Below are 13,005 nucleotides of genomic sequence, written 5' to 3'. Positions count from 1 at the left end.
TATCAAATCGATCCGATTCTTTCGTAGGGTCATAAAATATTCGATGCAGGTCTCCAGGACGGAAAATCTGGTGATTTTGGGTGAATAGCCCCATACTCAGTTTTTTCGGGCTGACGGTGCACATACCCCTTTGGCCGTAGTAGCAAAATTTCGAACGGGCCACGGGAAAGCTCTAAGGATATCAAATCGATCCGATTCTTTCGTAGGGTCATAAAATATTCGAAGCAGGTCTCCAGGACGGAAAATCTGGTCATTTTGGGTGAATAGCCCCATACTCAGTTTTTTCGGGCTGACGGTGAACGTATTTGGCAGTAGTAGCAAAATTTCGAACGGGCCACGGGGGAGGTCTAGGGATATCAAATCGATCCGATTCTTTCGTAGGTTCATAAAATATTCAAAGCAGGTCTCCAGGACGGAAAATCTGGTCATTTTGCGTGAATAGCCCCATACTCAGTTTTTTCGGGCTGATAGTGAACATACCCCTTTGGCCGTAGTAGCAAAATTTCGAACGGGCCACGGGAAATCTCTAGGGATATCAAATCGATCCGATTCTTTCGTAGGGTCATAAAATATTCGAAGTAGGTCACCAGGACGGAAAATCTGGTCATTTTGGGTGAATAGCCCCATACTCAGTTTTTTCGGGCTGACGGATGACATTCCCCCCTTGGCCGTAGGTGTAAAATTTCGAACGGGCCACGAAGGAGGTCTAGGGATATCAAATCGATCCGATTCTTTCGTAGGGTCATAAAATATTCGATGCAGGTCTCCAGGACGGAAAATCTGGTCATTTTGGGTGAATAGCCCCATACTCAGTTTTTTCGGGCTGACGGTGAACACACCCCTTTGGCCGTAGTAGCAAAATTTCGAACGGGCAACGGGAAAGCTCTAGGGATATCAAATATATCCGATTCTTTCGTAGGGTCATAAAATATTCGAAGCAGGTCACCAGGACGGAAAATCTGGTCATTTTTTGTGAATAGCCCCATACTCAGTTTTTTCGGGCTGACGGTGAACACACCCCTTTGGCCGTAGTAGCAAAATTTCGAACGGGCCAAGGGAAAGCTCTAGGGATATCAAATCGATCCGATTCTTTCGTAGGGTCATAAAATATTCGAAGCAGGTCATCCGGACGGAAAATATTGTCATTTTGGGTGAATAGCCCCATACTCAGTTTTTTCGGGCTGACGGTGAACATACCCCTTTGGCCGTAGTTGTAAAATTTCGAACCGGCCACGGAGGAGGTCTAGGGATATCAAATCGATTCGATTCTTTCGTAGGGTCATAAAATATTCGATGCAGGTCTCCAGGACGGAAAATCTGGTCATTTTGGGTGAATAGCCCCATACTCCGTTTTTTCGATCTGACGGTGAACATACCCCTTTGGCCGTAGTAGCAAAATTTCGAACGGGCCACGGGAAATCTCTAGGGATATCAAATCGATCCGATTCTTTCGTAGGGTAATAAAATATTCGAAGCAGGTTACCAGGACGGAAAATCTGGTCATTTTGGGTGAATAGCCCCATACTCAGTTTTTTCGGGCTGACGGTAAACATACCCCTTTGGCCGTAGTTGTAAAATTTCGAACGGGCCACGAAGGAGGTCTAGGGATATCAAATCGATCCGATTCTTTCGTAGGGTCATAAAATATTCGATGCAGGTCTCCAGGGCGGAAAATCTGGTCATTTTGGGTGAATAGCCCCATACTCAGTTTTTTCGGGCTGACGGTGAACACACCCCAATGGCCGTAGTAGCAAAATTTCGAACGGGCAACGGGAAAGCTCTAGGGATATCAAATCGATCCGATTCTTTCGTAGGGTCATAAAATATTCGAAGCAGGTCACCAGGACGGAAAATCTGTTCATTTTATGTGAATAGCCCCATACTCAGTTTTTTCGGGCTGACGGTGAACAAGCCCCTTAGGCCGTAGTAGCAAAATTTAGAACGGGCCACGGGAAAGCTCTAGGGATATCAAATCGATCCGATTCTTTCGTAGGTTCATAAAATATTCGAAGCAGGTCTCCAGGACGGAAAATCGGGTCATTTTGGGTGAATATCCCCATACTCAGTTTTTTCGGGCTAACGGTGATCATACCTTTGGCCGTAGTAGCAAAATTTCGAACGGGCCACGGAGGAGGACTAGGTATATCAAATCGATCCGATTCTTTCGTAGGGTCATAACATATTCGATGCAGGTCCCCAGGACTGAAAATCTGATCATTTTGGGTGAATAGCCCCATACTCAGTTTTTTCGGGCTGACGGTGAACATACCCCTTTGGCCGTAGTAGTTAATTTCGAACGGGCCACGGGGGAGCACTAAGGATATCAAATCGATCCGATTCTTTCATAGGGTTATAAAATATTCGAAGCAGGTCTCCAGGACGGAAAATCGGGTCATTTTGGGTGAATATCCCCATACTCAGTTTTTTCGGGCTGACGGTGATCATACCCCTTTGGCCGTAGTAGCTAAATTTCGAACGGGCCACTGGAAAGCTCAAGGGATATCAAATCGATCCGATTCTTTCATAAGGTCATAATATATTCGAAGCTGGTCTCCTGGACGGAAAATCATGTCAATTTGGGTGAATAGCCCCATACTCAGTTTTTTCGGGCTGATGGTGAACATACCCCTTTGGCCGTAGTTGTAAAATTTCGAACGGGCCACGGAGGAGGTCTAGGGATATCAAATCGATCCGATTCTTTCGTAGGGTCATAAAATATTCGATGCAGGTCTTCAGGACGGAAAATCTGGTCATTTTGGGTGAATAGCCCCATACTCAGTTTTTTCGGGCTGACGGTGAACACACCCCTTTGGCCGTAGTAGCTAAATTTCGAACGGGCCACGGGGGAGCACTAAGGATATCAAATCGATCCGATTCTTTCGTAGGGTTATAAAATATTCGAAGCAGGTCTCCAGGACGGAAAATCGGGTCATTTTGGGTGAATATCCCCATACTTAGTTTTTTCGGGCTGACGGTGATCATACCCCTTTGGCCGTAGTAGCTAAATTTCAAACGGGCCACGGAGGAGGTCTAGGGATATCAAATCGATCCGATTCTTTCGTTGGGTCATAACATATTCGATGCAGGTCCCCAGGACTGAAAATCTGATCATTTTGGGTGAATAGCACCTTACTCAGTTTTTTCGGACTGACGGTGAACATACCCCTTTGGCCGTAGTAGCTAAATTTCGAACGGGCCACGGGGGAGCACTAAGGATATCAAATCGATCCGATTCTTTCTTAGGGTTATAAAATATTCGAAGCAGGTCTCCAGGAAGGAAAATCGGGTCATTTTGGGTGAATATCCCCATACTCAGTTTTTTCGGGCTGACGGTGATCATACCCCTTTGGCCGTAGTAGCTAAATTTCGAACGGGCCACTGGAAAGCTCTAGGGATATCAAGTCGATCCGATTCTTTCGTAAGGTCATAATATATTCGAAGCAGGTCTCCTGGACAGAAAATCTGGTCATTTTGGGTGAATATCCCCATACTCAGTTTTTTCGGGATGACGGTGAACACACCCCTTAGGCCTTAGTAGCAAAATTTCGAACGGGCCACGGGAAAGCTCTAGGGATATCAAATCGATCCGATTCTTTCGTAGGGTCATAAAATATTTGAAGCAGGTCACCAGGACGGAAAATCTGGTCATTTTGGGGGAATAGCCCCATACTCAGTTTTTTCGGGCTGACGGTGAACATACCCCTTTGGCCGTAGTTGTAAAATTTCGAACCGGCCACGGAGGAGGTATAGGGATATCAAATCGATCCGATTCTTTCGTAGGGTCATAAAATATTCGATGCATATCTCCAGGACGGAAAATCTGGTCATTTTGGGTGAATAGCCCCATACTCAGTTTTTTCGGGCTGATAGTGAACATACCCCTTTGGCCGTAGTAGCAAAATTTCGAACGGGCCACGGGAAATCTCTAGGGATATCAAATCGATCCGATTCTTTCGTACGGTCATAAAATATTCGAAGTAGGTCACCAGGACGGAAAATCTGGTCATTTTGGGTGAATAGCCCCATACTCAGTTTTTTCGGGCTGACGGTGAACACACCCCTTTGGCCGTAGTAGCTAAATTTCGAACGGGCCACGGGGGAGCACTAAGGATATCAAATCGATCCGATTCTTTCGTAGGGTTATAAAATATTCGAAGCAGATCACCAGGACGGAAAATCTGGTCATTTTGGGTAAATAGCCCCATACTCAGTTTTTTCGGGCTGACGGTGATCATACCCCTTTGGCCGTAGTAGCTAAATTTCGAACGGGCCACGGAGGAGGTCTAGGGATATTAAATCGATCCGATTCTTTCGTTGGGTCATAACATATTCGATGCAGGTCCCCAGGACTGAAAATCTGATCATTTTGGGTGAATAGCACCTTACTCAGTTTTTTCGGACTGACGGTGAACATACCCCTTTGGCCGTAGTAGCTAAATTTCGAACGGGCCACGGGGGAGCACTAAGGATATCAAATCGATCCGATTCTTTCTTAGGGTTATAAAATATTCGAAGCAGGTCTCCAGGAAGGAAAATCGGGTCATTTTGGGTGAATATCCCCATACTCAGTTTTTTCGGGCTGACGGTGATCATACCCCTTTGGCCGTAGTAGCTAAATTTCGAACGGGCCACTGGAAAGCTCTAGGGATATCAAGTCGATCCGATTCTTTCGTAAGGTCATAATATATTCGAAGCAGGTCTCCTGGACAGAAAATCTGGTCATTTTGGGTGAATATCCCCATACTCAGTTTTTTCGGGATGACGGTGAACACACCCCTTAGGCCTTAGTAGCAAAATTTCGAACGGGCCACGGGAAAGCTCTAGGGATATCAAATCGATCCGATTCTTTCGTAGGGTCATAAAATATTTGAAGCAGGTCACCAGGACGGAAAATCTGGTCATTTTGGGTGAATAGCCCCATACTCAGTTTTTTCGGGCTGACGGTGAACATACCCCTTTGGCCGTAGTTGTAAAATTTCGAACCGGCCACGGAGGAGGTATAGGGATATCAAATCGATCCGATTCTTTCGTAGGGTCATAAAATATTCGATGCATATCTCCAGGACGGAAAATCTGGTCATTTTGGGTGAATAGCCCCATACTCAGTTTTTTCGGGCTGATAGTGAACATACCCCTTTGGCCGTAGTAGCAAAATTTCGAACGGGCCACGGGAAATCTCTAGGGATATCAAATCGATCCGATTCTTTCGTACGGTCATAAAATATTCGAAGTAGGTCACCAGGACGGAAAATCTGGTCATTTTGGGTGAATAGCCCCATACTCAGTTTTTTCGGGCTGACGGTGAACACACCCCTTTGGCCGTAGTAGCTAAATTTCGAACGGGCCACGGGGGAGCACTAAGGATATCAAATCGATCCGATTCTTTCGTAGGGTTATAAAATATTCGAAGCAGATCACCAGGACGGAAAATCTGGTCATTTTGGGTAAATAGCCCCATACTCAGTTTTTTCGGGCTGACGGTGAACACACCCTTTAGGCCGTAGTTGTAAAATTTCGAACCGGCCACGGAGGAGGTCTAGGGATATCAAATCGATCCGATTCTTTCGTAGGGTCATAAAATATTCGATGCAGGTCTCCAGGACGGAAAATCTGGTGATTTTGGGTGAATAGCCCCATACTCAGTTTTTTCGGGTTGACGGTGCACATACCCCTTTGGCCGTAGTAGCAAAATTTCGAACGGGCCACGGGAAAGCTCTAAGGATATCAAATCGATCCGATTCTTTCGTAGGGTCATAAAATATTCGAAGCAGGTCTCCAGGACGGAAAATCTGGTCATTTTGGGTGAATAGCCCCATACTCAGTTTTTTCGGGCTGACGGTGAACGTATTTGGCAGTAGTAGCAAAATTTCGAACGGGCCACGGGGGAGGTCTAGGGATATCAAATCGATCCGATTCTTTCGTAGGTTCATAAAATATTCAAAGCAGGTCTCCAGGACGGAAAATCTGGTCATTTTGCGTGAATAGCCCCATACTCAGTTTTTTCGGGCTGATAGTGAACATACCCCTTTGGCCGTAGTAGCAAAATTTCGAACGGGCCACGGGAAATCTCTAGGGATATCAAATCGATCCGATTCTTTCGTAGGGTCATAAAATATTCGAAGTAGGTCACCAGGATGGAAAATCTGGTCATTTTGGGTGAATAGCCCCATACTCAGTTTTTTCGAGCTGACGGATAACATTCCCCCTTTGGCCGTAGGTGTAAAATTTCGAACGGGCCACGAAGGAGGTCTAGGGATATCAAATCGATCCGATTCTTTCGTAGGGTCATAAAATATTCGATGCAGGTCTCCAGGACGGAAAATCTGGTCATTTTGGGTGAATAGCCCCATACTCAGTTTTTTCGGGCTGACGGTGAACACACCCCTTTGGCCGTAGTAGCAAAATTTTGAACGGGCAACGGGAAAGCTCTAGGGATATCAAATATATCCGATTCTTTCGTAGGGTCATAAAATATTCGAAGCAGGTCACCAGGACGGAAAATCTTGTCATTTTTTGTGAATAGCCCCATACTCAGTTTTTTCGGGCTGACGGTGAACACACCCCTTTGGCCGTAGTAGCAAAATTTCGAACGGGCCAAGGGAAAGCTCTAGGGATATCAAATCGATCCGATTCTTTCGTAGGGTCATGAAATATTCGAAGCAGGTCATCAGGACGGAAAATATTGTCATTTTGGGTGAATAGCCCCATACTCAGTTTTTTCGGGCTGACGGTGAACATACCCCTTTGGCCGTAGTTGTAAAATTTCGAACGGGCCACGGAGGAGGTCTAGGGATATCAAATCGATCCGATTCTTTCGTAGGGTCATAAAATATACGATGCAGGTCTCAAGGACTGAAAATCTGGTCATTTTGGGTGAATAGCCCCATACTCAGTTTTTTCGTGCTGACGGTGAACATACCCCTTTGGCCGTAGTAGAAAAATTTCGAACGGGCCACGAAAAAGCTCTAGGGATATCAAATCGATCCGATTCTTTCGTAGGGTCATAAAATATTCGAAGTAGGTCACCAGGACGGAAAATCTGGTCATTTTGGGTGAATAGCCCCATACTCAGTTTTTTCGGGCTGACGGTGAACACACCCCTTTGGCCGTAGTAGCAAAATTTCAAACGGGCCAAGGGAAAGCTCTAGGGATAACAAATCGATCTGATTCTTTCGTAGGGTCATAAAATATTCGAAGCAGGTCACCAGGACGGAAAATCTGGTCATTTTGGGTGAATATCCCCATACTCAGTTTTTTCGGGCTGACGGTGAACACACCCCTTTGGCCGTAGTAGCTAAATTTCGAACGGGCCACGGGGGAGCACTAAGGATATCAAATCGATCCGATTCTTTCGTAGGGTCATAAAATATTTGAAGCAGGTCACCAGGACGGAAAATCTGGTCATTTTGGGTGAATAGCCCCATACTCAGTTTTTCGGGCTGACGGTGAGCATACCCCTTAGGCCGTAGTTGTTAAATTTCGAACCGGCCACGGAGGAGGTCTAGGGATATCAAATCGATCCGATTCTTTCGTAGGGTCATAAAATATTCGATGCAGGTCTCCAGGACGGAAAATCTGGTGATTTTGGGTGAATAGCCCCATACTCAGTTTTTTCGGGCTGACGGTGAACATACCCCTTTGGCAGTAGTAGCAAAAATTCTAACGGGCCACGGGGGAGGTCTAGGGATATCAAATCGATCCGATTCTTTCGTAGGTTCATAAAATATTCGAAGCAGGTCTCCAGGACGGAAAATCTGGTTATTTTGCGTGAATAGCCCCATACTCAGTTTTTTCGGGCTGACAGTGAACATACCCCTTTGGTCGTAGTAGCAAAATTTCGAACGGGCCACGGAGGAGGTCTAGGGATATCAAATCGATCCGATTCTTTCGTAGGGTCATAAAATATTCGATGCAGGTCTCTAAGACGGAAAATCTGGTCATTTTGGGTGAATAGCCCCATACACGGTTTTTTCGGGCTGACGGTGAACACACCCCTTTGGCCGTAGTTGCAAAATTTCGAACGGGCCAAGGGAAAGCTCTAGGGATATCAAATCGATCCGATTATTTCGTAGGGTCATAAAATATTCGATGCAGGTCACCAGGAAGGAAAATCTGGTCATTTTGGGTGAATAGCCCCATACTCAGTTTTTTCGGGCTGACGGTGAACATACCCCTTTGGCCGTAGTTGTAAAATTTCGAACGGGCCACGGAGGAGGTTTAGGGATATCAAATTGATCCGATTTTTTCTTAGGGTCATAAAATATTCGACGCAGGTCTCCAGGATGGAAAATCTGGTCATTTTGGGTGAATAGCCCCATACTCAGTTTTTTCGGGCTGACGGTGAACATACCCCTTTGGCCGTAGTAGCAAAATTTCGAACGGGCCACGAAAAAGCTCTAGGGATATCAAATCGATCCGATTCTTTCGTAGGGTCATAAAATATTCGAAGCAGGTCTCCAGGACGGAAAATCTGGTCATTTTGGGTGAATAGCCCCATACTCAGTTTTTTCGGGCAGACGGTGAACATACCCCTTTGGCAGTAGTAGCAAAATTTCGAACGGGCCACGGGGGAGGTCTAGGGATATCAAATCGATCCGATTCTTTCGTTGGTTCATAAAATATTCGAAGCAGGTCTCCAGGACGGAAAATCTGGTCATTTTGCGTGAATAGCCCCATACTCAGTTTTTTCGGGATGACGGTGAACACACCCCTTAGGCCTTAGTAGCAAAATTTCGAACGGGCCACGGGAAAGCTCTAGGGATATCAAATCGATCCGATTCTTTCGTAGGGTCATAAAATATTTGAAGCAGGTCACCAGGACGGAAAATCTGGTCATTTTGGGTGAATAGCCCCATACTCAGTTTTTTCGGGCTGACGGTGAACATACCCCTTTGGCCGTAGTTGTAAAATTTCGAACCGGCCACGGAGGAGGTATAGGGATATCAAATCGATCCGATTCTTTCGTAGGGTCATAAAATATTCGATGCATATCTCCAGGACGGAAAATCTGGTCATTTTGGGTGAATAGCCCCATACTCAGTTTTTTCGGGCTGACAGTGAACATACCCCTTTGGCCGTAGTAGCAAAATTTCGAACGGGCCACGGGAAATCTCTAGGGATATCAAATCGATCCGATTCTTTCGTACGGTCATAAAATATTCGAAGTAGGTCACCAGGACGGAAAATCTGGTCATTTTGGGTGAATAGCCCCATACTCAGTTTTTTCGGGCTGACGGTGAACACACCCCTTTGGCCGTAGTAGCTAAATTTCGAACGGGCCACGGGGGAGCACTAAGGATATCAAATCGATCCGATTCTTTCGTAGGGTTATAAAATATTCGAAGCAGATCACCAGGACGGAAAATCTGGTCATTTTGGGTAAATAGCCCCATACTCAGTTTTTTCGGGCTGACGGTGAACACACCCTTTAGGCCGTAGTTGTAAAATTTCGAACCGGCCACGGAGGAGGTCTAGGGATATCAAATCGATCCGATTCTTTCGTAGGGTCATAAAATATTCGATGCAGGTCTCCAGGACGGAAAATCTGGTGATTTTGGGTGAATAGCCCCATACTCAGTTTTTTCGGGTTGACGGTGCACATACCCCTTTGGCCGTAGTAGCAAAATTTCGAACGGGCCACGGGAAAGCTCTAAGGATATCAAATCGATCCGATTCTTTCGTTGGGTCATAAAATATTCGAAGCAGGTCTCCAGGACGGAAAATCTGGTCATTTTGGGTGAATAGCCCCATACTCAGTTTTTTCGGGCTGACGGTGAACGTATTTGGCAGTAGTAGCAAAATTTCGAACGGGCCACGGGGGAGGTCTAGGGATATCAAATCGATCCGATTCTTTCGTAGGTTCATAAAATATTCAAAGCAGGTCTCCAGGACGGAAAATCTGGTCATTTTGCGTGAATAGCCCCATACTCAGTTTTTTCGGGCTGATAGTGAACATACCCCTTTGGCCGTAGTAGCAAAATTTCGAACGGGCCACGGGAAATCTCTAGGGATATCAAATCGATCCGATTCTTTCGTAGGGTCATAAAATATTCGAAGTAGGTCACCAGGATGGAAAATCTGGTCATTTTGGGTGAATAGCCCCATACTCAGTTTTTTCGAGCTGACGGATAACATTCCCCCTTTGGCCGTAGGTGTAAAATTTCGAACGGGCCACGAAGGAGGTCTAGGGATATCAAATCGATCCGATTCTTTCGTAGGGTCATAAAATATTCGATGCAGGTCTCCAGGACGGAAAATCTGGTCATTTTGGGTGAATAGCCCCATACTCAGTTTTTTCGGGCTGACGGTGAACACACCCCTTTGGCCGTAGTAGCAAAATTTTGAACGGGCAACGGGAAAGCTCTAGGGATATCAAATATATCCGATTCTTTCGTAGGGTCATAAAATATTCGAAGCAGGTCACCAGGACGGAAAATCTTGTCATTTTTTGTGAATAGCCCCATACTCAGTTTTTTCGGGCTGACGGTGAACACACCCCTTTGGCCGTAGTAGCAAAATTTCGAACGGGCCAAGGGAAAGCTCTAGGGATATCAAATCGATCCGATTCTTTCGTAGGGTCATAAAATATTCGAAGCAGGTCATCAGGACGGAAAATATTGTCATTTTGGGTGAATAGCCCCATACTCAGTTTTTTCGGGCTGACGGTGAACATACCCCTTTGGCCGTAGTTGTAAAATTTCGAACGGGCCACGGAGGAGGTCTAGGGATATCAAATCGATCCGATTCTTTCGTAGGGTCATAAAATATACGATGCAGGTCTCAAGGACTGAAAATCTGGTCATTTTGGGTGAATAGCCCCATACTCAGTTTTTTCGTGCTGACGGTGAACATACCCCTTTGGCCGTAGTAGAAAAATTTCGAACGGGCCACGAAAAAGCTCTAGGGATATCAAATCGATCCGATTCTTTCGTAGGGTCATAAAATATTCGAAGTAGGTCACCAGGACGGAAAATCTGGTCATTTTGGGTGAATAGCCCCATACTCAGTTTTTTCGGGCTGACGGTGAACACACCCCTTTGGCCGTAGTAGCAAAATTTCAAACGGGCCAAGGGAAAGCTCTAGGGATAACAAATCGATCTGATTCTTTCGTAGGGTCATAAAATATTCGAAGCAGGTCACCAGGACGGAAAATCTGGTCATTTTGGGTGAATATCCCCATACTCAGTTTTTTCGGGCTGACGGTGAACACACCCCTTTGGCCGTAGTAGCTAAATTTCGAACGGGCCACGGGGGAGCACTAAGGATATCAAATCGATCCGATTCTTTCGTAGGGTCATAAAATATTTGAAGCAGGTCACCAGGACGGAAAATCTGGTCATTTTGGGTGAATAGCCCCATACTCAGTTTTTCGGGCTGACGGTGAGCATACCCCTTAGGCCATAGTTGTTAAATTTCGAACCGGCCACGGAGGAGGTCTAGGGATATCAAATCGATCCGATTCTTTCGTAGGGTCATAAAATATTCGATGCAGGTCTCCAGGACGGAAAATCTGGTGATTTTGGGTGAATAGCCCCATACTCAGTTTTTTCGGGCTGACGGTGAACATACCCCTTTGGCAGTAGTAGCAAAAATTCTAACGGGCCACGGGGGAGGTCTAGGGATATCAAATCGATCCGATTCTTTCGTAGGTTCATAAAATATTCGAAGCAGGTCTCCAGGACGGAAAATCTGGTTATTTTGCGTGAATAGCCCCATACTCAGTTTTTTCGGGCTGACAGTGAACATACCCCTTTGGTCGTAGTAGCAAAATTTCGAACGGGCCACGGAGGAGGTCTAGGGATATCAAATCGATCCGATTCTTTCGTAGGGTCATAAAATATTCGATGCAGGTCTCTAAGACGGAAAATCTGGTCATTTTGGGTGAATAGCCCCATACACGGTTTTTTCGGGCTGACGGTGAACACACCCCTTTGGCCGTAGTTGCAAAATTTCGAACGGGCCAAGGGAAAGCTCTAGGGATATCAAATCGATCCGATTATTTCGTAGGGTCATAAAATATTCGATGCAGGTCACCAGGAAGGAAAATCTGGTCATTTTGGGTGAATAGCCCCATACTCAGTTTTTTCGGGCTGACGGTGAACATACCCCTTTGGCCGTAGTTGTAAAATTTCGAACGGGCCACGGAGGAGGTTTAGGGATATCAAATTGATCCGATTTTTTCTTAGGGTCATAAAATATTCGACGCAGGTCTCCAGGATGGAAAATCTGGTCATTTTGGGTGAATAGCCCCATACTCAGTTTTTTCGGGCTGACGGTGAACATACCCCTTTGGCCGTAGTAGCAAAATTTCGAACGGGCCACGAAAAAGCTCTAGGGATATCAAATCGATCCGATTCTTTCGTAGGGTCATAAAATATTCGAAGCAGGTCTCCAGGACGGAAAATCTGGTCATTTTGGGTGAATAGCCCCATACTCAGTTTTTTCGGGCAGACGGTGAACATACCCCTTTGGCAGTAGTAGCAAAATTTCGAACGGGCCACGGGGGAGGTCTAGGGATATCAAATCGATCCGATTCTTTCGTTGGTTCATAAAATATTCGAAGCAGGTCTCCAGGACGGAAAATCTGGTCATTTTGCGTGAATAGCCCCATACTCAGTTTTTTCGGGCTGACGAACAAACCCCTTTGGCCGTAGTTGTAAAATTTCGAACGGCCACGGAGGAGGTCTAGGGATATCAAATCGATCCGATTCTTTAGTAGGGTCATAAAATATTCGACGCAGGTCTCCAGGACTGAAAATCTGGTCATTTTGAGTGAATAGCCCCATACTCAGTTTTTTCGGGCTGACGGTGAACAAACCCCTTTGGCCGTAGTATCAAAATTTCGAACGGGCCACGAAAAAGCTCTAGGGATATCAAATCGATCCGATTCTTTCGTAGGGTCATAAAATATTCGAAGCAGGTTACCAGGACGGAAAATCTGGTCATTTTGGGTGAATAGCCCCATACTCAGTTTTTTCGGGCTGACGGTGAACATACCCCTTTGGC

The sequence above is a fragment of the Bidens hawaiensis genome, unplaced genomic scaffold, assembly GCF_021521415.1.
Source record: "Bidens hawaiensis isolate Kalapana, Puna unplaced genomic scaffold, B.hawaiensis_p1.1 tig00006061_1, whole genome shotgun sequence".
Lineage (NCBI taxonomy): Eukaryota > Viridiplantae > Streptophyta > Magnoliopsida > Asterales > Asteraceae > Bidens > Bidens hawaiensis.
The sequence above is the reverse complement of the archived record's forward strand: the minus strand, read 5'-3'. Positions refer to the sequence as shown.